This window comes from Sapajus apella, unplaced genomic scaffold (assembly GCF_009761245.1).
Source record: "Sapajus apella isolate SASKATOON/1434 unplaced genomic scaffold, GSC_monkey_1.0 scaffold22, whole genome shotgun sequence".
Classification (NCBI taxonomy): Eukaryota; Metazoa; Chordata; class Mammalia; order Primates; family Cebidae; genus Sapajus; species Sapajus apella.
In genome coordinates, this window is record NW_022436962.1 from 3,425,777 (window position 1) to 3,447,584 (window position 21,808).

Below are 21,808 nucleotides of genomic sequence, written 5' to 3' on the forward strand. Positions count from 1 at the left end.
CCTGTATCATCAGCATTACTTGGAAACTTGTTTGCCAGGCACACCGTCTCACCCCAGCCTAGACCTACCAAATCAGAAACTCCGAGGATAGGGTGCAGCAATTCGTGTTTTAGTAATCCCTCCAGGTGCTTTTGATACATACCAAAATGTAAACGCCACTTTTATAAGATAATGTCAATCAAAGCCACTCCTAATGAAAACACTCTATGCCTCAGTAGGTTGCTATTCCCCACACCTGGAACTGCTTAAATATCATTTATAGGCCGATTTTTAGCACCTGGTTCTTAGGCAAGACAAATTTGAGAATAAAGCGAGCTTTACTAGGGTTACCCTATGAGTTTTGAGTTCTGCTTTGAGCAAGCTCACTCTTTTTGTATGCACTTGACCAAGACTTGCCTTGTTACTAGTTGCAGTAACCCTGCCATATTATTCTCTGTAGCCTGCTGCAATAGTCCCAGCTAATATCTTGACCTTCTCATTTCCTAAATAAGTGACAGCCTCCTAGCCTTGAAAGCCAGGGTCAAGAGTTACCACTTCACACCTGCCTGCTGTGTGTGTGTGTGTGTATACATATGCATTTATATCTATATATATATATAGATATGTAAGCATTTAAGGTATTTTAAATTTTGTATGTGTATTCTAAGAATATACACTCAGATTCTTTTTTTCTATATTTAAATCTTTGACTTTATTTTAACAGTTTTTTTTTCTTTTTCTTTTTTTTAAACTGTAGGTTCTGGGGTGCATGTGCCAGATCATGCAGGATTGTTGCATAGGTACACACATGGCAATGTGGTTTGCTGCCTCCATCCCCCTGTCACCTGCATCTGGCATTTCTCCCCCTGTTATCCCTCCCCAACCTCCCCACCCTCCGCTGTCCCTCCCTTGCCCCACCCCAACAGACCCCAGTGTGTGATGCTCCCCTCCCTGTGTCCATGTGTTCTCATTGTTTAACACCCACCTATGAGTGAGAACATGCGGTGTTTGATTTTCTGTTCTTGTGTCAGATTGCTGAGAATGATAGTTTCCAGATTCATCTATGTCCCTACAAAGAACACAAACTCATCATTTTTTGTGGCTGCATAATAGTCCACAGTGTACATGTGCCACATTTTCCTTGTCCAGTCTATCGTCAATGGGCATTTGGGTTGATTCCAGGTCTTTGCTATTGTAAACAGTGCCACCGCACCCAGGTAATTTTTGTGTTTTTAGTAGAGATAAGATTTCACCGTGTTGGCCAGGGTGGTCTCGAACTCCTGACCTCGGGTGATCAGCCTCCCAGAGTGCTGGGATTACAGGTGTGAGCCACCATACTCAACCAATAGCTTTCTCTTCAACAGGGATGATAAACATGTTTTAACACAGTGCTGGGATTACTAAATGTAATATAAATGGGTAGATGGATTGAATGATGCATAAATCTGCATTGATGGTCTTTAAAAGCACTAGGAAATCACCACTGTAATGAGCCACCGTGCCTGGCCAGTGTTCCTTAATATTTTTAAAACTATACATATGTTTTACACCTGTTTGTGCCAATGCTGTGTTATAGCCCACGTATCTCAGTGGCATATAATGACAAACATGTGTTTTTCTTGCTCCAGGGTGTGGAAGGTTGGCTGGTCTTGACTGCAGACTGTGGGTTGTGTGCAGGTGAGCTCCACATGCTTCCTCGTGCTCCCTGGACCGGCATCTGCTCAGAGCATGGTCTCAGGGTAGTTGGCAGAAGCACAAGGAAGCAGGTCAAATCAGAGGAAGATTTAAAACCTTTGCTCACATCATAGCCATTAAGACTCCACTACAAGGCTGGGCACAGTGGCTCATGCCTATAATCCCAGTACTTTGGGAGGCCAAGGTGGGCAGATCACTTGAGGCCAGAAGTTTGAGACCAGCCTGGCCAACATGGTGAAACCCCGTCTCTAATAAAAATACAAAAATCAGCTGGGTGTGGTGGCGCATGCCTGTAGTCCCAGCTACTTGGGTGGCTGAGGCAGAAGAATGGCTTGAACCTGGAAGGTGGAGGTTGCAGTGAGCCGAGACCATGTCACTGCATTCCAACCTGGGCAACAGAGTGAGACTCCATCTCAAAAAAAAAAAGATTCCATTTTAAGCTCAACATCATTCACCATTCGCCATTAGGGAAAGGAAAATCAAAACCACAATCAGATACAACTTTACACCCTGTAGGATGGCTACAATCAAAACGACAGACAATAATGTGTGTTGAGGAGGATGTGGAGAAATTGGAACCCTCTTACGTTACTAGTAGGAATGTAAAATACTTCATCTACTCTGGAAAACAGATTAATACTTCCTCAAAATGTTAAACAAAGAGTTACCATATGACCCAATTCTACTAATAGGTATATACCCAAGAGAGAAACGAAAACATATACTCATGTAAAAACTTGTCCGCAAACGTTCATGGCAGCACTATTCATCATAGCCGAACAGTGGAAACAACCCAAATGTCTAGAATGCATAAACAAAAGGTGGCATGTCCATAAAATGGGATATTATTTTTCCATAAAAAGAAATGAAATGGTGGGCATGGTGGCTCACACCTGGAATCCTAGCACTCTGGGGGGCCAAGGAGGGTGGATCACCTGAAGTCAGGAGTTCAAGATCAACCTGGCCAACGTGGAGAAACTCCATCTCTACTCAAAATACAAAATTAGCTGGGCATGGTGGCACATGAATGTAGTCCCAGCTGCTTGGGAGTCTAAGGCAGGAGAATCGCTTGAACCTGGTAGGCAGAGGTTGCAGTGGGCCGAGATCACACCATTGTACTCCAGCCTGGGCAACAAGAGCAAAACTCAAAAGAAGAAGGAAGGCAGGAAGGCAGGAAGGTGGGAAGGCGGGAAGGAGGGAGGGAGGGAGGGAGGAAGGGAGGGAAGGAGGAAAGGAAGGATGGGCTGATGATACATGCTACAATACAGACAAAACTTAAAAACATTGTACTGAGTGAAAGAAGCCAGACAACAAAACTGAATAGTGTATGATGCTACTTACATGAAATGTTCAGACTAATCAAATCCATAAAGACACACAGCTGGTGTATGAGGAGGGCAGGATGGAGAGTGACTGCTAATGGACCTGTGGTTCCTTTCTGGGGAGATGAGAATAATCTGGAATTAGACAGTGGCGATGCTTGCACAGCATTGTGAATATGCGAAAATCCACTGAATTGGACACTTTAAATGGTGAATTTTTTAATATGCAAATTTTGTCTCAATAAAAATTAGGATTTCATTGACCAAAGTAAATCAATGAGATAAGAAAATACATGTCCTCAGCTTAATGTAGGAGGGACTGAGAAGTCACACAGCAAAGGCTTGGCTATATAATCCATAACTGGAAGAAGCGAGAAGTAGAAAAAAATGATCCAACCTACTAAAAATACTTTTATGTATTTTTATGAATTTAAGCATTTATTCAAAATTTTAAAAGCAGGGGGATTCTTAAAGGAATTTGCGAATGTCTAAACTTAAATGCATGTGTGTGTGTAGTAACATACCTTTTGTAGAAATCCTTGTTTTAGGAGCTTTTTGAAATAAGATGGAAATAAACCATATAAAACTTCATGAATTAAGGATGAGAAACAATTGGAATTTGTGAAGTATCTGAATTATAAACATTCTTGAAGTTCACTTTTATTCTGTTCAAGTACAAACAACATAAACTAATCTAGGGGAAAAAAAATAACCTGGTAGATATCTTTAGAGAATTAGTTTAGTGAGAAGATTTTGAATTACAATTAGCACATAAATTATCCATGCATAAACTGTGCTTCTGAAATGCTTTGTGGAATTTTTTAAATGCCTCAAAATATTTTATTCTATTGAACAACCTAAAAATCTCTTCCTGACCTCTAGTCTTATTTACGTATTTAATGTGTCTTTTCTGTAAATTAAGTGTTGATTTTAAACCTCAGTACTGCTCCTGACTTAACCATTACCAACTGGAAATTACTCAAGGTCCAATTCTCCCTGGTTTTACTCAAAGCAAATCACGGTAAAGCACTGAATAGGAGGCCAGGTGTGGTGGCTCGTTCCTGTAATCCCAACACTATGGGAGCCCTAGGCAGGAGGTGACAGAGTTAAAAAAAAAAAAAAAAACAGTTGTATTAGTCTGTTCTTAAAGAGCTATAAAGACATACCCAAGTCTGGATAATTTACAAAGGAGGTTTAACTGACTCACAGTTTCTCATAGCTAGCAGACCTCAGGGAATTTACAATCATGGTGGAAGGGGAAAGCGGAAGCGGGAAACTTCTTCACAAGGTGGCAAGAGAGACAGCGTGTGAGAGCACAGGAAAAACTACCCTTTTTAGAACGATCAAATCTCGTGAGAATTCACTCACTATCATGAGAACAGCATGAGGGAAACCATCCCCTTTATCCAATCACTTCCCTCCCTCCATATGTGAGGATTACAACTGAGATGAGATTTGGGTGGGGACACAGAGCCAAAGCGTATCAGCAGTGAATGGGAATAACAAAAGATTCTAAATTCAGCTCTCAAAATTACTTTGTCTGGATGTTCCGACTCCTGATCCAGTGTTCTTTTCCCTACACACGACTTATGCTGGCCAATGTTAATGCTGGCCTGAAAACAAAATGCTCTCCTACATAAAAGTTTTTCTGTGAAGCACAACTCATTAAATCTTCTTGGCTTTATCTAAAACTGATCTGATTGTGTTGCAGTTAAACTCATACCTCTCTCATCTCACCATAATCAAAATTATCTAGGTAGTTAGAAGCCAGTCTGAAAATTATCAACATGCTCCAAAGGAATCATTCTTTGGTTCAAGATCCAAGAGAAACTGGGTACAACCTCGCCACACACAGAACCCTACTAAATTGCAATTACCCCCTTCACATTCACTGCTCAAGACTCAGTTCTTCAGAAGTGGGTGCACCATCAGCTCGAGAACCCTTCATTTCATGGGTTACCAGAAAAGATCCAGAAGGAAAATGAGCAAGGTAAGGAAAGGGAGAGCAGCGTGTTAGAGGCAATTCATGTACTGCAGGATTATTATAGTATTAAAACCGAAGAGCAAGAAGAAATGCAAGAAAACAATTATAAGAAAAAGATGAAATACTCCCTAGTCCAGGGCCAGATAGCTAGGCTGGTTCTCTTCTTTCCAATAGGAGGCCTCTGCTGCAGACATGCTCTGCCAGATCCTCAGTCAGGCCAAGAAGCATCGAGCTTAATCCCTCTCCTTGAATTTATTGAAGCTGGAGGTACTGGAGCAACATTGTATGTCTTGCATCTGGCATTGTTCAATCCAGGTGTTAATTGAGACAGAAAGCATAACCCAGAACACTGGAACAAACTGGTTCCCAATGATTGATACAAGTTCTACTCAGTGAATGTGGATTATAAGGAATTGAAGAAAGAAGATCCAGATTTCTTTTCCTTTTTTTTTTTTTTTTTTTTTTGAGACAGAGTTTCGCTCTGTTGCCCAGCAAGATCTCGGCTCACTGCAACCTCCACCTCCTGGATTCAATCGATTCTCCTGCCTCAGGCTCCTGAGTAGCTGGGACTACAGGTGCCTGCCACCACACTTGACTACTTTTTGTATGTAGCGTAGAGACGGAGTTTCACCATGTTGGCGAGGCTGGTCTCAAACACCTGACCACAGGTGATGCTCCTGCCTCAGCCTCCCAAAGTGCTAGGATGAAGGCATGAACCACTGTGCCTGGCCAAAGGTCCAGATTTCTCAAATGAAATGTTTCACCATAAAGCTGCTTAGAATGAATGTCTTCCAGAAGCCATTCACACAATGTTCCGCTTAAGTAGGAAATATTTCTCCTCTAAATGCATGAAATCATGTTGATGTGTTAGAGATTGCACTGATTAATAAATATCTGAAACTTTGAAAAAAGGGAAAAAGATAGCCATTTTCTGACAAAACAAAACAAAAGGGAGCTGAAAGAAAGAAAAAAGGAGGAAGAAACTGACAAATGCATAACAGGAAAGGCATACACAATTTTTTTTTTTCTTTAAGACAGAGTCTCGATCTATCACCCAGGCTGGAGTGCAATGGCAAAATCTCAGCTCACTGCAACCTTCACCTCCTGGGTTCAAGCGATTCCCCTGCCTCAGCCTCCTAAACAGCTGGGATTACAGGCATGTGCCACCACACCGGGCTAATTTTTGTATTTTTAGTAGAAATGGGGTTCCCCCATGTTGGCCAGGCTGGTCTCCAACTCCTGACCTCAGGTGATCCACCTGCCTTGGCCTCTCAAAGTGCTGGGATTACAGACAGATGTGAACCACCGTGCCCAGCCCAGATTCAATTTCTTAAATGACTCTCACTTGCTCTTCCAAAACCCATTTTCCACAGAATCAAATCCTTAGGAATTTTCAAGGCCCTGTTTATCTAACCACGACCTACTTTACTAAACTTATTACTTCCCAATGCAAGCTCCGTTCTCTTCAGGGTGAACTCCGCTTTATTTCCACACGTATTGGCTCATTTCAACCTGCTCCCTTTCCAGCCTGACTTGGCCTCCTCTTCCCCAACTGTTTAAATCTCGTTTGTGCTTCAAAACCCAGTTCTCCATAAAACTTTTCTCAACCACAGAAACCCACCTTCATGACCCTCTCCTGTGAAATCTCAAACCTTCCTATCTGCCACAAGCTGAATAACTTAATTATAGACTCTGTCGCACTGCTATTTAATTTACAAGGGTCAGCTAAGCATGGTGGCTCGTGCCTGCAACCTCAGCACTTTCAGAGACTGCTGCGGAAGGCTTGCTTGAATGCAGGAGTTTGAGACCAGCCTGGGCAACAGAGTGAGATCCTGTCTCTGTAAAAAATAAATAAATAAATAAATAAAAATTAAATTAAAATTTACAAGTGTCTAAGACTTAACTGTGAACTCCAAGAACCAAGGATCCGAATCTTACTTTCTTTATATCCTCCTGCCGCTGCCTTTCACAAAAAAAGGTATTTAAATGATCAAATAAATAAATGAATGAATATTATGATGTTAATAAACAGTTGATAACTTGGCTAACACTATTTGAGCTTGTAGGAAATGAAAATAGAAGATTAGTGCTTGCTGAAAAGATAAACTGCATATTGGCAAGAAAATATTACCAAATAAATGTAACATTGAGTATACATACCAGCAAAACTAATTTTTCAGTAGATATAAGTGTATTATTAAATATGATATTAGCATAACTACGCTAATGAAAAAAGCCATAAAAAATGTCAGCCTAAAATAGTATTTAGCCACAGAGTTATACTTTTTTTTTTTGAGACAGAGTCTCACTCAGTCACCAGTCTGGAGTGCAGTGGCACGATCTTGGCTCACCACAACCTCAGCTTCCCAGATTCAAGCGATTCTCCCGCCTCAGCCACCTGAGTAGCTGGGACTACAAGCATGTGCCACCACACCTGACTAATTTTTGTATTTTTCGCCATATTGGCCAGGCTGGTCTCAAACTCCTGGCCTCAAGTGATCATCTGCCCACTTCAGCCCCCCAAAGTGCAGAGATTATAGGTCTGAGCCACTGCACCCAACGAGAGTTATACATTTTTTATTTTTATTTATTTTATTTATTTTTTGAGACAGAGTCTCGCTCTGTCACCCAGGTTGGAGTGCAGTGGCACTATGTCAGTCCACTGCAACTGCCATCTCCCAGCTTCAAGTGATTCTCCTGTCTCAGTAGAGACAGGGTTTCATCATGTTTGTAAGGCTGATCTTGAACTCCTGACCTCAGGTGATCCACCCGCCTTGGCCTCCCAAAGTACTGGGATTACAGGCATAAGTCTGGCTGAGTTCTACATTTTTAATAACATTAAAAGGTGTTCAGTAATGTAATAATTAACCCAACTCAGATTTGTTGTCAGAATTTTCAGTCAAGTGCTCGCTTCACTTTGGCAGCATAAATACTAAAATTGGAAAGATACAGAGAAGATTAGCTTGTTCCTGAGCAACGATGACACGCAAATTCATGAAACATTCCACATTAATTTTTTGAATAAAGTAAAAAATATATATATTGGCCAGGCGCGGTGGCTTAGCCTGTAATCCCAACACTTTGGGAGGCCGAGGTGGGCAGGTCATCTGAGGTCAGGAGCTCAAGACCAGCCTGACCAACATAGTGAAACGCTGTCTCTACTAAAAATAAAAAATTAGCCGGTCATGGTGGTGCACGCCTGTAATCCCAGCACTCGGGAGGCTAAGGCAGGAGAATCACTTGAATCGGGGAGGCAGAGGTTGCAATGAGCTGAGATCGTGCCATTGCACTCCAGCCTGGGTAACAAGAGCAAAATTGCATGTCAAAAAAATATATAAAAATACAAAAATTAGCCAGGCGTGGTGGCGCATGCCTGTAATCTAAGCTACTCAGGAGGCTGAGGCAGGAGAATCACTTGAACCCAGGAGGTAGAGGTTGCAGTGAGCCAAGACTGCACCACTGCACTCCAGCCTGGGTGACAGAGTAAGACTCCATTTAAAGAGAAAAAAAAAAAGGGGGGGGGGAATTTTCAGTCTAGGAATCAGCAGTAAAGAAAAACTGAGGAATAACTGTCTGCCACAAGGTAATTCTCTTTTCTTTTCTTTTTTTTTAAGACAGGGTCTCCCTGTGTCACCCAAGCTGAAATACAGTGTCACAATCAGAGCTCGCTGTATCCTCAACCTGCCAGGCTCAAGCAATACTCCCACCTCAGCTTCCCATGTAGCTGGGACTACAGGTGCATGCCACCACACTTGGCTAATGTTTTTTTTAATCTTTTTTGTAGAGGTTGTGGGAGGGGCGTCTCACTATGTTGCCCAGGCTGGTCTCGAACTCCTGGGCTGAAGTGATCCTTCCACCTTGGCCTCCCAAAGTGCTGGGATTACAGGCGTGAGCCACCATGGCTGGCCTCACAAGTTATTTCTTATTCTTACCCACTGAAGACAGAAGAAAAGGAAAGATGCCAGGGAGATATAAGGAAGAACTCCCTTGTTCAACGATGTGCTTCTGAGAAAAGTTATAGAATCGTTTTTCGAAGTCTCTGAACAATGGGATGTAGTGATAATTCTTTCAAATGTCCAAGGTATGAATTAGCTGATTTCTGAAGAACCTTTCCAAATTGCTTTTTTTTTTTCCTAAGACATGAAAGTTGGGAACTTTTAAGGCCATACCCAAACATGGGACCTCTCAACCATGGCACCTCTCAACCATTGGACCTCTCTTTCCTGCTGCTGATTCTCCCTCCTAAGCATTGGGAGAACTTGATACTGCTAATGACACACCCAATACCCATTACCCAAAAAATAGCGTTCTCGGAACTGTGGATGCCTTAAAGTTTCGTGCAGTGTGATGCCAAATCACAGTTCCCACATCAAGCGTTCGGCAGTACACACAACACAGCAACACGTTTAAGCTTTAATCCCAATGATGAAATTCCTGCCATGCAAATAGAACCCACTTCCTATGGAGTATCATATCAGTGTATGCTGTTTACACTCATAGTACCTCATTTTATCTTCATGATACATTGTACTCAACCTTCCTTGGAAGCAGCGTGCTTTTTATTTCATAAACTAGTTAAAGGCAGCTCTTTCATGACAAGGATTTGATTTATTTGAGCCCTGCAGCTATACCTTGAGAGCCATGAGGGTTAAAATTAGGACATTGCAGCCACAGTGAATAGCACATTTATTGTAGTCATTGTCAGCCCTCTCAACCTGAAAAAGAATTGTTCCTTGACACAGGACGGGGGAGAACATGGTGTGGTAAAATGTGTGTGTGTGTGTGTGTGTGTGTGTGTGTGTACAGGACTTGTCACTTATTAGAAGCTATGAATATTGAAGATAGTGTCATTATCACTATTATTTCTGTCATAAGAGTTATTATGTTAATAGAAAAGGCAAAAAAGAAAAAGAGCACAAATTCACCCAAAGTGAAGTAGAGTTAAAAAAAAAAAAAAAGTCAGAAATGAACTTTCAGGAGAGTGTCTTGTTCAGAAGCTTACAGTGAGCTGATCTGATTTTTTGTTTTTCCAAATCAAATATGTCTTTAGACATGGTTCCTGGAACACCTGGGTCTTCAGATCTGTCCTGTTCCTCTTTTCTTATGCACCCTCTACCTATCAACTCCTACTCTCAAAAAACAATATGACATCAATTTTTAAAAATGTGATACCTCTTTCAGCGGGATTTACTTGTTAAGTCCTCTGGGCATTTTAAAGACATTTTCAGCAACAATAGGCAATTGGGGACTTCCACACACACACAAAAAAAGGTAGATTTACCCATTGCAAACTAAAACTACGGTTTTTAAAAGCACAAACTTTTGTAAAAAGTCATAGCTTACAGCCAGGCGCGGTTGCTCACGCCTGTAATCCCAGCACTTTGGTAGGCCGAGGCGGGCAAATCATGAGGTCAGGAGTTCGAGAGCAACTTGGCCAACATGGTGAAACCCTGTCTCTACAAAATTACAAAATTAACCAGGCATAGTGGTGGGCGCCTGTAATCCCAGCTACTTGGGAGGCTGAGGCAGGAGAATCGCTTGAACCCAGGAGGCAGAGGTTGCAGTGAGCTGAGATTGTGCCATTGCACTCCAGCCTGGGCAACAAGAGCAAGACTCCATCTAAAAAAAAAAAAAAAAAAGTCATAGCTCACATTAAGAGATAGAACTGGAGGCCAGGCACGGTGGTTCATCCCTGTAATCCCAAGCACTCTGGGAGGCCGAGGCGGGCAGATCACTTGAGGTCAGGAGTTGGAGACCAGCCTGACCAACATGGTGAAACCTCATCTCGACTAACAATACAAAAATGAGCTGGGCGTGGTGGTGTGCGCATGTCATTCCAGCTGCTTGGGAGGCTGAGGCAGGAGAATCGCCTGGACCTTGGAGGCAGAGGTTGCAGTGAGTCAAGATTGTGCCTGGGTAGCAGAGAAAGACTTCAAAAAAAAAAATGAAAAATTAGAAAGAAGAGGGATAAACAGCAACAGAATCCCCAGGGTGGCTGCAGGAAAACCTGAAAAATAACCCAATGTAAACCAAAAGTCTCAGGAATTGATGGCAATAGTTATCTCAGTAAGTAAGGGGTGAAAATGACCAAAAAACAGAATTGTTTACAAGTTCGTTTTAGAAGCAATTAGACCCTGGGTCCCCTGACCCACTTGGTACAGTCAGGTAACTGTCCTCTACACACTCCTGCAGAGGGGTGAAATTGATTCTCCGGGCTCTGATCTGGATGATGCCAGGCACATCATCCAGAGGAATGAGCACTATATTAACAAGAAATTTTAGTGAAATACTGGCTGGGCACGGTGGCTCAAGCCTGTAATCCCAGCACTTTGGGAGGCCGAGGGGAATGGATCACCGGAGGTCAGGAGTTCAAGACCAGCCTGGCCAACATGGCGAAACCCCATCTCTACTAAAAATACAAAACAGCCAGGCACACTGGTGGGTGCCTATAATCCCAGCTACTAGAGAGGCTTAGGCAGGAGAACTGCTTGAACCCGGGAGATGGAGGTTGCAGTGAGCTGAGATCGTGCCACTGCACTCCAGCCTAGGTGACAGAGTAAGACCTTATTTCAAAAAAGAAAAAAAGAAAGAAAGAAATTTTAGTGAAATACTATAAACTGAAGATTGGAACCACCACTTCTTTCCCCACTTGGCTACCAAAACAATGGCAACCAAGAAAGAGATTGGAATATTATTTTCTAACCAACCCAAGGGGAAAGAGAAATAATGAAATTGGGGCTTGCCCAATTAAACAGTCAGTCAGATCAGACTAAAGTGTATAGGACAGCAATAACCAACAACGCACACAAAACTTCCAATTAGTGTTTTTTTTACCCCATTCTTAATTGTGAACAAGTGCCAAAAATCACTAGACAGCTAAGAAAAAATCTCCAACACAGGAAGAGAGAGTAAGGGGGAAAAGAGAGCATGAATGACGAAGAGAGAAGGATGAAGGGAGAGTGAGCAGGAGCAGAATACATAAATGAAAAATAAAACAACTTAAAGAGAATAGTCTATGCCAAGATAAAAACTTTAAAGAGGCTGGGCACAGTGGCTCACACCTGTAATCCCAGCACTTTGGGAGGCTGAGGCGGGTGGATCACGAGGTCAAGTAATCGAGACCATCCTGGCCAACATGGTGAAACCCTGTCTCTACTAAAAAATACAAAAATTAGCTGGGCATGGTGGCACACGCCTGTAGTCCCAGCTACATGGGAGGCCGAGGCAGGAGAATTGCTTGAACCCGGGAGGCGGAAGTTTCAGTGAGCCCAGATCGTGCCACTGCACTCCAGCCTGGCGACAGAGCGAGACTACATCTTAAAATAAAAAAAAATAAAAAAAACTTCAAAGAAACTATCATTAATTTCCTCGGAGACATGAGAGTATATTGCTACAAGAAACAAGAAAGGATGCTATTACAAGACAACTGTCAGAAGAAAAGAACTCTGAATGATAATTTTTTAAAAGACAAAACTCAGTAGAAGAGTTTAAACTATAGTTAAGGAAATATCTCTGTAAGTAGAGCAAAAACACAAAACAAAAAGTGGAAAAAGTAAAGGAAAGCTAAAGAAATTCAAATATATTCCATCTAAAATCTAGATATCTGAATAATAGGAGTTGTAGAAATAGAGAAAGAGAAAATAGAAATAAATGAATCATCCTGGGCTGGGCACACCTGTAATCCCAGCTACTCAGGAGGCTGAAGGGAAAGAATCATTTGAGGCCAGGAGTTCCAGATCAGCCTGGACAACACAGTGAGAACCCATCTCTACAAAATAAAATAAAATAAAAGTCGGCCAGGCACGGTGGCATGCACCTATAGTCCAAGCTACTTAGGAGGCTGAGGCAGCAGGATTGCCGGAGTCCAGGAGGCCAAAATTACAGTGAGTTCTGATCTCTGATCATACCATTCACTCCAGCCTAAGGGACAGGGCAAGAACCTGTCCCAAACACACACACACAAACACACACACAGACACACACACACGCACATAGGACCTGAGAAATTATCATGGATATAGTACATGAAAATTCTGCAGCATTGAAGGGCATGGGTACCAAGATTGAAAGAAGCAGTCAACTGGTCAACTGCTCAGGTCACCTTCGTGGATAAAAATAGACCATATTAGGACATGTGATTGTACAGCTTTAGAACACTGGAAATAAAGAGCTATGAGATGAAGAAAGGAAGTGGTACGGAGGACCCACGTGAATGGTTTTGAATTTCTCAACAATACTACAAGCTAGATAACAATGGCGTGCCATACCATGAGAATGTTCAATCAAGTGCTTTTTTTTTTTTTTTTTAGCTACACAGAAGTTTATTCTGTTGCCCAGGCTGGAGTGCAGAGTGCAATGGTGAGATCTCAGCTCACTGCAACCTCCGCCTCCCAGGTTCAAGCCATCATCCTGCCTCAGCCTCCCGAGTAGCTAGAGTGAGGGGCCACACACCACCACGGCTAATTTTTGTATTTTTAGTGGAGACAGAGTTTCTCCATGTTGGCCAGGCTGGTCTCGAACTCCTGGCCTCAAGTGATCCACCTTCCTTGGTCTTCCAAAGTGCTGTGATTACAGGCATGAGCCACTGCCCCTGACCTCAAGTGCCATTTTTAAATATACCAAAATTTATTGTATGGAGATAAATAAGTACTTAAAGGGAAATGTTTTAGTTGTGAAAATGTAAATTAGAACAGTAAAAAAAGGCCTGGTGCAGTAACTCACACCTGCAATCCCAGTACTTTGGTAGGCTGAGGCAGGAGCATGACTTCAGCCAAGTAGTTCAAGACCAGCCTGCCAACATAATGAGACCATATCTCTACAAAGAAATTTAATAATTCGCTGAACGTGGTGGCACGTGCCTATAGTCCCAGCTACTCAGGAGGCTGAGACAGGAGGATCACTTTAGCCCAGGAGTTCAAAGTTACAGCGAGTTGCGATTGCACCACTGCACTACATCCTGAGTGACAGAGTGAGACCTTGTCTCTAGAAAAAGAAAAGAATGGAAAAAAAGATTTCAGATAATAATCTAAGCTCCCACCTGAAGAAACTTCAAACAGAAGAGCAAATTAAATTCAAAATAAGGAAAAGAAAGGAAATAAAAATTAGAGTAAAAATCAATGAAATAGAAAACAGAAACAATGGAGAAAAGTCAATGAAAACAAAAGTTGGTTCTTTGAAAAGATCAATAAAATTGACATGCTTTTAGTTAGACAACCAAAATCCATTTAAGTACCTACTCTGATATGAGCTGTGTAAACAGTTATACATACACTCTACCTCTGATAGTTTTATATTCTAAGTGACTATAAAATCTCTTATACTGAAGTTAATTAGACCAAAAAAGATATGCTAAATTCAAGGTTGATGATGGTCCTTGACGGTAGGATGATACCTCAAACTTTTAAAGCCTGTGAGTGGCATATGGTCACTTCCAAATGCGTAAGGATGGTTTCATGACCCTTGTTTAACCTTTTTTTTATAGATGGGGTCTTGCTATGTTGCCCAGGCTGAAGTGCAGTGGCTATTCACAGACACAATTATGGCACTTTAACCTCAAACTCCTAAGTTCAAATGATCCTCTTGCCTCTTGCTTCAGCCTCCCAAGTAGCTAGGACCATGGGCACACACTACTGCATGGTTTTATCTTTGTTTAAGTTCTGTTTTCATATATCTATGTTCAACTGTAACAAGGAAGGAGGAAATTCAATTTAAAAACAGTAGGAAACAGAAGAGTACATATCCACAGGTATTAGATTTATTATGTATATTTGATGTATTTGGATAATTTTTCTTTCATGATTTCACCTTTGTATTTTCCAGTCCCTACAGTCTATGTAATGCTTAGAAGATTCATTCAATTATTTCCCCTACTTAAATCAATGTCCATGGCTGCAACTGATCTTAGAGCATTTTAGAAATATCAGTGGTGGTTGTCTAAAATTGTTATAATGTGAGCTGGGGTTTTGCTTCTTTCTCCTTTTGGCTTAAATTCTGGGTTTTCTGAGTAATCATGTATCATCTGGCCTCCTTGTGTGTGCCTTGAGTGTCTTCATCTTACATTGGATGTAATTTTTGTGTGTGTGGATGAGAATGGAATGGGAGAAACATCTGAAAACAAGCCAGGCGTGGTGGCTTATGTCTGTAATCCCAGCATTTGAGAGGCTGGGGTGGGAGAATTGCTTGAGCACAGGATTTCAAGACCAGACTGGGCAACATAGTGAGACCTTGTCTCTACAAAATAATAATAATAATAATTAATTAATTTGCCATGCGTGGTGGCACATTCCTGTAGTCCCAGCTACTTGAGAGACTGAGACAGGAGGATCCCTTGAGTCTGGGTGGTCAAGGCTGCAGTAAGCCAAAATTGCACCACTATACTCTAGCCTGGGCAACAGAATGAGACCCTGTGTCAAAAAAAAAAAAAAAAAATACAGCTGAAAAGATGAAAGGTAGGGAGTTGTGAAAACTATTGTTTCTTTATTCTGTATATGTACATGTGTGTGCATGTATGTATGTGTATATGTATGCAGGTATGTGTACATAAACACAGGTCCAGTTGCAGTGCTAAGAAGCAATCAGCTTTATATGTGTATCATACATATATACACAACTATATACAAACACGCGCATGCACAGGATAAAGAAAGAAAAGTCACAGGAATAGTCACAGAATAGAGGGAAAAAGGGGATGTGAGTGGAGAGAGGCACAGAGGGGGATTCTACGGTACTGACGATGATCTCTTTCTTTCTTTTTTATTTAGGTCAGGACTGAGCATCACCCAGGCTGGAGTGCAGTGGCATGATGGCATGATCATGGTTCACTGCCACTTCAAACTCTTGGCTCAAGTGATCTTCCCGCCTCAGCTTCCAGGATAGCTGGGACTGCAGGAATACACCACTGTGCATTTTTACTTTTTGTAGAGACAGGGACTGACTGTGTTGCCCAGGCTGGTCTCGAACTCCTGGCTTAAGCTATCCTCCCACCTCAGCCTCCCAAAGCCCTGAGATTACCACTGTGCTCAAATAGTACTTTTTAATTTTAAAACATACTAAAACAAAATTTAATAGCCTCCAACTCCTGAAGAGCTGTTGCAAATCATTACACAAAATATAAATATCCTAAAAGGGAAAAGGACAGTGACTAAGACTATGGACAGGCAAGTCTCATAAAAGGGAGAAAAAGGCCAGGTGTGGTTGCTCCTACCTGTAATCTCAGCACTTTGGGAGGCTGAGGCAGGTGGATCGCCTGAGGTCAGGAGTTCAAGACCAGCCTGGCCAGCATAATGAAACCCTGTCTCTGCTAAAACAAAAAACAAAAAAAAATTAGCTGTGTGTGGTGGCAGATGCCTATAATCTCAACTACTCAGGAGGCTGAGGCAGGAAAATTGCTTGAACCAGGGAGGCGGAGGTTGCAGCGAGCCCAGATCATACCATTGCACTCCAGTCTGGGCGACAGAGCTAGATTCCGTCTCAAAAAAAAAGGGGGGGGCAGGGAGAAAAAAGTAAACCGCCCATGGCTTAGCCAAGGGTCTCTAAAAAACACAGCCTGAATAAGATGTAAGCATGAATGCTTCATAAGGAGATACAGTCCCAGGGCAGGGAGATTGAAGGATGAGAAGCAGATGCAGCAGGACCTGCAGCACTGAAAGAATGCAGCTCATCACAGGGCCCACGGGGACACTCATATAGACATGCAGGACCTTAGAATCGTCCCTGCCTGGGATGGAAGTGAAGAGTAAATTTAATCACTCTACCTGGGTTTCATAGCCTTGACCCTTTCAGCAGCGTCTCAGTGAACCAGATCTCAAATCTTGGTTGTGTTTCTGCTGGGAAAAGCCAGAAACTCTGGCAGAGGCTCTGCTGCAAAACTAGAACTCTGCAGATCGCAGGATCTGTCGTAAGTGACCAAGGGCCCCCAAGACAGGTGAGACCAAGAAAATCCAAGGTGACACACAAGAAGTATACAATGCCACCAACGAGTGTACAAAATACAATCTATCAAGGAATTGAAAATTAAAAGAAAAATTAGATAATTTGGGGGAAAATGGTGGACGGGAAGGTGGAAGAGGAGAAGCTGGAAATGTTGCAGCCATCTGAAGCCACGGGAGTAAGAAGGTGAAACTTCCAGTCACAGCGCTGAGAAGCAACCAGTTAAAGAAGCTGCAAGGCCCAGCGGCTCCTGCCAGTAATCCCACCACACTGGGAAGCCGAAGTGGGCAGATTATCTGAGCCCAAGAGTTCAAGACCAGCCTGACCAACGTGGTGAAACCTCACTCTGCTAAAAATACAAAAATTAGCCAGGCGCGTGGTGCCAGCCTGTAATCCCCACTACTTGAGAGGCTGAGGCATGAGAATCACTTTTACCCTGGAGGTGGAGGCTGCTGTGCTGATATTGAGCCACAGTGCACTCCAGCCTGGGTGACAGAGCGAGACTTTCTCTCAAAAAAAAAAAAATGTGTGAGTCTTTTAAGAAACCAGGAAAAAAAATAGACCAGAAAACTATAGTGTAATTACAAGGTCCAATTTGTGGTTCAAAGTCATGAATATAAAATAAGACCAGTCAGCAGAGTTATGTGTTAATATGAGAAAACTTATTTTTAAAAAATTTAGACATTCTCAGTGATTCATATGGAAAAAAGGAAAAGTTAGAGAAAAATGAGGCACCTAAACATATTTTATGAACAAATGACATACAACAGACTTGACAAATAACTACTTATAATACAAAATCTATGAAAGCTAGACTTTTTAACAAGCTTGTTGAAAGGCTTGTCATAGAATCCAGTAATTTTTAGATATTGAAAATGATGGATTTCTGATATGTGCCCAGGAGATAAATTCTCCTTTTAATTTAAAAATATTTTTAAATTAAAAATTTAAAATTTTTTAAAAATTTTTTTGATAAGACAGGGTCACATTATTTTGCTCAGCTGGTCTTGAATTCTGGGACTTGTGCAATCCTCCTGCTGTGGCCTCCCAAAATGCTAGAATGCACTGGCGTGAGCTACCACACCCAGCCACAGGATGTAAATTCTAAAAACCATGTTACCGAAAAGATTATGCCTCAATTATATTCCACTTTGACAAAAAATGTTAATGATATTATTAAATATATTTAATATTTTGTGTATTAGTCATGTGAACTTTTGTCTACGTGTCAGCACCATGGATTAATGACAAATGCAACTGCATTTGGTGTTATTTTCACATCAACAAACTTCTTAATCTTGAATGCCGATCTCACACATTAATGTGACTGAAGGAATCTTTACAAATGGGAAATCAGTAAAGGAAGGTGCCAGGCAGTTGTCATTGACAATGAAACAAACAAAGGTCTGAGTGGCTTAAGAATCACAGCCATATGTTCAGTTCACATCGTTTAGTTCTGTGTACTCAGGAAGTAATTACAGCAGAGCATAAGGTAACAGCATTGCCGGCTGTGGCGGCAAGACTGGGGCCGCGTTCATCATTCTTTTGCAGCCAAAGACGACAGCATGACGTGAAAGAGGTTATGGAGCTGCCTGATCATGTACTCCTATGATATGGTCAGACGCTGAGGAAGAGTAGCTACTGAAGAAAGAAAAAGAAAAAACAGTTCTTGTTCAAAAGAAAGCCTTAGCACTATGCTTTGCAGAGATGAATACGTACAGCACAGAATTCACTCACAAGTAGTCCCTTGCAGAGAAAGAGGCTTGTTGGCTAGCGATTGCCATGAGATGGCAAGTATTGCCTGATGATTCCTGCTGTGAGGAGCTTCAAGTCATGCCGCTCCACCAAAGGGGCTGGCACTGGTGTGTGTGCAGTGAGTGAGAACTGAGATCAGGTGGAAATTCAGGTTAGCAAAATGCTAACCTGAAAGCCGGTCACATTGCTCCACTGGTACTTTTCCAAGCCCAAGGCTTAAGAATAAATTTTGTCCACATAATTATGTATATCATGTGCATACATTTTTTTTTTCTTTTAAACAAGGTCTTGCTCTGTCTCCCAGGAGGGAATGCAGTGTCATGATCATAGCCCTGGATTCACTTCCCACAATGACCTGCTACATTCAAGTGATCCTACCCTTTCAGCCTCCCAAGTAGCTAGGACTTCACCCATGCCACCACACCCACTTAATTTTTTAATTTTGAGTAGTGTCTGGGCATAGTGGCTCACACTTCTAATCCCAACACTTTGGGAAGCCAAGGCAGGCAGATTGCTTGAGACTAGGAGTTCAAGACCAGCCTGGGCAACATGGTGAAACCCCATTTCTACTAAAAATACAAAAAATTACCCAGATGTGGTAGCACATACCTGTACTCCCCTCTATGTAGGAGGCTGAGGTAGGAGGATCACTTGAGCCAAGGGATTCGAGGCTGCAGTGAGCTGTGATCACACCACTGCACTCAGCCTGGGCAACAGAGTGAGACTCGGTCTCAAAAAATAATATAATAATTTTTAGTACAGGTGGGATCTCACCATGTTGCCCAAGCTTAAATTTTTTAAAACAAAAAACATGAGCACAACAATATTCGGTATTTTTTTTAATTAGGCAAAAAAGCTTACATTTGTGGATCTGTCCAATGAAATTGCAGTTACCAGTGATCCAATCTTCAAAGGCAGAATACGAAGAGTAGAAATTTTTTGGTTGGTTACAATTCAGAGGTGAGAACATCCAGTAACTTGGCGGCAAGATGGCCACATGGCAACAAACACTATGTCCCCTCACTGCCCTTAGCTGACACGAGCATCTCCTTGATAGGCAAAGGTACAGTCTGAGGACAACAAGCACAGCAGCACTCAGGTGTCTCGGTAGGAGGTATTGTGCCCGGGCCTAATGTCGAACTTCTAAAATATTACCACAAAAATGTATGAAATTATAATCATTATTATATTGATCTTATTTTGATCAATTAGATTTACTTTGGTATTAAAAAAAATTTTTGTTTTTGAGACAGAGTCTGTCACCCAAGCTGGAGTGCACTGGCATGATTTTTGCTCACTGCAACCTCCTCCTCCCAGGTTCAAACAATTCTCCTGCCTCAGCCTCCAGAGTAATTGGGATTACAGGCACCCGCCACAAAGCCTGGCTACTTTTTTGTATTTTTAGTAGAGACAGGGTTTCGCCATGTTGGTCAGGCTGGTCTTGAACTCCTGACCTCAAGTGATCCACCGGCTCAGCCTCCCAAAGTGCTGGGGTTACAGGCGTGAGCCACTGTGCCCAGCCATTAAAATTTATTCTTTGATGATTACATTTGCCTTTAGCATCAGTTCCACTGAATATTAATTTTAATAGTCAACTTTATTACATTTAGTCAAAATGTAGGTGGTGATCTTCTACTTTGCAGTTAAAGAAACCATATGTGCATTGCATAAGTACAACATGAGAAGAAAACTGGCCAAAATGTTGACCAATTCACTGGCGCCAGTGAATTCTTTTCTGCTTTGTACATAATTTTTTCTCAGTTTCTTCAAATATGTATCTATAGATAGATCTAAATATGGATGAGGAGGTTGGTAGGTAGGTAGATAAATAGAGAGACTTAAGAAGAAAACAAATTCTGTTTTTGCAAAAATAACAGTTATGTAACAGACATTTTTTAAATGCAGACTTTGACAACTCTGCTTTTACATTTTATTACAAATGAGCCTGTTGAAATTGTTTTGAACCTTATGATAGATAGCCTGGGCAACATGGTGAGACACCATCTCTCCAAAAATTTTTTTAAATAAAAATCAGCCAGGGGTGGTGGCATGTGCCTGAAGTCCTAGCTACTTAGGAACCTGAAGCGGGAGGATTAATTGAGCCTAAGAGTTCGAGGCTGCAGCGAGCCATGATCGTGCCACTGCACTCTAGCCTGGGAAACACAGCGAGACCTCATCTCTTAAAAATAAATAAACAAATAAAATATGATAACACTGCACAAATTCTCAGTTTTGGAGTTCATTCTGGGGTTCTATAGTGATTTTAAATGGTTTTTGCTTCATTATATTTGCAGTGGGGATCTGTAAACTGAGATTGGATATTCATTCAGTTTAACAACCTAACTATCGCAAATAGGGAAGAGAGAAATTTACATCTACTGCCTTATTGCAAAGACAGGTTTAGGCCATTTGGCAATTGTAGTTTAAGACAAAAGAATGAGAACTGAAATGCTGAGTAGGAAAGTGAGATCAATTAGAACATCACTCAACCTAACTTTCCCAAGTAACTGATTTCAACCAGAAACATTTCTGTGAAAAAAATTGGGGTTTTGTTTTCTACAGTCTGAGGTAGGAAAACAAGGCTTCCCAGTGCCTGGCAGTCTTGACAATGATCCTCAAGATCTGATCTTTGCTTTCAGCCTTGGCTGAGGAAAAAAGGAAACCCCCCACCCACCCACCATGGGAGAGAGGACCTGAAAATTTGTTGTTGTTTTTTTTTAAATACACAACTCTATAATATATGGAAAAATGATAATTCTACCAATGTCATAGAATATTTTTAAAAATCAAAATGAATTAAACATGTTAAAGTATAAAAGAAAAGAGAGAAAAGAAAAAGATAAAACGTAAAAAAGAAAAGAAAAAATAAAAGAAATACGTATTTGGTCTTAGGGTAGAAAAGGATCGTTTTAAGCAGGACAAAACAAGCCCACCAAAGCAGTAAGGGAAATACAGAAATGGTCAATTTTCCTTGCACAACGTACAAGGTTTGTTGCAGAAATATTTGTAATAGTAAAAATAGAATACTACAAGCTAAACATCCACCACTAGACAAATCATGATACAGTCATATAATTGAATAGTATGTATCCATTAAAAAGAATAAACTATATCTGAATGTCCTGGCATGGAAAGTGCTTCAAAA

At 41.5% G+C, this 21,808-nt stretch overlaps 2 non-coding genes and 1 pseudogene across 2 annotated transcripts; 2 read left to right on the forward strand and 1 right to left on the reverse strand.

The window, feature by feature from the left end:
* Positions 1–5,172: 5,172 nt before the first annotated feature.
* On the forward strand, positions 5,173–5,417 carry LOC116559068 (annotated as a pseudogene).
* A 2,470-nt stretch (positions 5,418–7,887) lies between these two features.
* Positions 7,888–7,994, forward strand: LOC116559132. The gene has a single exon (XR_004272329.1). It is a non-coding gene; the product is annotated as a U6 spliceosomal RNA (small nuclear RNA).
* Positions 7,995–21,220: 13,226 nt separating this feature from the next.
* LOC116559090 lies at positions 21,221–21,356 on the reverse strand. Its single transcript, XR_004272294.1, has one exon.
* Positions 21,357–21,808: the final 452 nt, after the last annotated feature.